The sequence below is a fragment of the Cryptomeria japonica genome, chromosome 5 (assembly GCF_030272615.1).
Source record: "Cryptomeria japonica chromosome 5, Sugi_1.0, whole genome shotgun sequence".
Taxonomy (NCBI): Eukaryota; Viridiplantae; Streptophyta; class Pinopsida; order Cupressales; family Cupressaceae; genus Cryptomeria; species Cryptomeria japonica.
The window spans coordinates 337,509,690-337,512,372 of record NC_081409.1 but is presented as its reverse complement, the minus strand read 5'-3'; positions in this window follow the sequence as shown (position 1 = coordinate 337,512,372).

The window sequence follows — 2,683 nt, the reverse complement described above, 5'->3', positions numbered from 1 at the left end:
CAAAGAATTGGTCACAGATCACAGATTACACAAGAATCACTATTTTGAGGATTGCAAGTCATAAAAAAGACGTCGCCTAGCCTTTGAAGAAATTAATCATCTCGAAATAAAAGAGAGTTCACAATTGGTAAGTCTTCCATTCCGGTTTGTAAATAAAGAATTTGCTAAAGGAGCAGATTCAACCGATAAGGCATGAAAATCATTGCAACAAAATCAAGCGAACAAGGTGAGTTTAAATTGTTTGATTCAATGGGAAAATTAGGTAAAAGAGTGTTGAAGGTAAGTGCAAATTTAATTTTTGAGATACATCAGCTAGAAGGGGAAATATTGGAAGTGAATACAAAAATGTTTGTAGTAAAAAAAAATGGGAACAAAAAAAAAAAACTTTTAAAATAAATTAGTGATTATAAAGAGAAAATTGAAGAGTTAGAGGATAAGTTAGAGTTGTTTGATAAGATCAAGAAATGCAATGAAGAACTAGAACAAAGAGTAAAGTTCTTCAGTGATTTAAAAGAGAAGATGAAGAAATTAGAAGAGAATAGTTTATACAAGAAAGAAATGTCAATTTTAAATGAAGAAAATGAAAGTTTGAAGTCAAAGAAATTGGTGTGTGATGTTTCTTGTAGCATAGAGGATTTAAGTTCGTCATTTGATGAATGTAATTTTGCTAAAGTTGTTTGTAAGAAAGAGTGTGAAGATGAACATATAAGGTGTAATGATAATGAAAAAGCTACTAGTTGTTGATAACAATGTTGGTTTAAAAATCATGAAAAGAATGGGATACAAAAGTAAATGATTGGGAAGGAATGAACAAGGAATGAGAAAGCCGATGATCCAATAATGAGGCCAAAATATGAAGGTCTTGGATATGCTACGGGTAAAGGAAAGATGAATACATGTGTTACAGGTTCAAGCGAATCAGTTCAAGGAATGAAGACTATGTAGTGTTCACATTGTAACAGGAAAGGACATACAAAAGATAGATGTTGGGATCTACATCCGTTCAGTATTTGTAGTTTGAAGATTTATTGTGAAAAAACATGTTGGAATAGAGAGTGCAAAAAGGATTATATGACAGGTTGCATGAAAATGAATTCTGGATGGACTTATGGATCCAGTTGGTAGAAAATTATAGGTATGATAAAAAAATTGTTCAAGTATAAAAGTTTGCATGTGAAAGTTGATTGCAATCAACCAAGGTTTCCAAAAAGCATAATAGATGTTTCAAGTCAAAGGAAAGTATTGTCTAGCAGTATGTCTATAGATGGCATGTTTCTAGGAAGTTGTAGATTGAAAGTCTACCACAACAGTTGGACAAAAACAAGAGAAAGACATCATCAAGATCATTTGAAGTTATCATGTATAGAAAATATTTGAAGTTTCAAGACTTGGTTTTGGACAACATTCAAGAACAAAGGAATTTGAATGCCAGTGTAGACACCTAAAATTGTCTTGTCCTAATTAAATAAATATTTTATTTATTTAATTATTTTATCCTAATTCTTCTATTAATTAAATAGATTTTTATTTATTTAATTAGTTCACTTATCCTTTTCTAGCCTTTCCCTATTTAAATAAATATTTTTATTTATTTAAATTATCCTTTTCCTAAATTAAATAAATATTTTATTTATTTAATTGGTCACACTTCCTCTATTAATTAAATAGATTTTTATTTATTTAATTAATTCATTAGATTTTTCCCTCGATGACACAAGTCATTTATCTCTTAATTATCCTACACACCCTCTCATTATTTTGTTATTTTTCCTACCTACCCTTTAATCCTAGCTGACCATTTATCCTTTTACCTCTTAATCCTATCCCTTCATTTTCTAAGGCGTCTTCTTTATAAGAGGATCCTTTCATCCCTTCACAACCCTAAAATAAAACTAATCCAACAATCAAACACTTTTATGCAATCAAGCCTTCTTGCGATCAAGCATCTTCACAAGTATTCTTTGTTGAGCTCTTGTGCACACATACAAAATCTAAGAGGAACCATAATAAGCAAGATCAATGGAGATCAAGTCGTACTTGACATGTGAATGGTATTATTATCTTATTTGTTGATTTGCATTTTCTTAGGTTTCTTCATTGTATGGTGAATGCTTTATTGTAGAACTAGGATTTTGTTGTGGTTGGATCTTTTATGGTTTCACAATAGTTCATTATCATCATATTTTCACCGTATACATTTTGGCATGCCTCGTAGGGCTCTTGTCCCTTAGTTTATAATATCTTTTTGCAGTTTTAGTCTTTTTTGTCAAGTTGCAGGTCGGATTAGCGACGATTACATGCAAAATTGTGTTTACGTATCATCTTTTCGCGTCCATGTTTCTGTCTGATTTTATATTTTGGAGGTTTTTTGTCTTCCTGCATTTGTGTTAATTAAATTCCACGTCTGTGATTCACAGTTCCACGTTTGCGTTTATTGTCACGTTTGTGCACCTTAATTTCGCATCTGCGACTTTATTGTCTAGTTTGTGATATATTGTCATGTCTGTGTATCTCATTTCTGCATTTGTATTTTTTAAAATTCAAAATTTTCACAAGATCGACTCTTATTGGGTCTGCGTTTGTTCTTTCCGAATTTGGGGAAGGTATAAGTGCGTTTTTGTTTTTTGCATTTTCAGTCTTTCAATTTTTGGTCTTTTCTTTTAGGTTTTTCAGATTTGGTTTT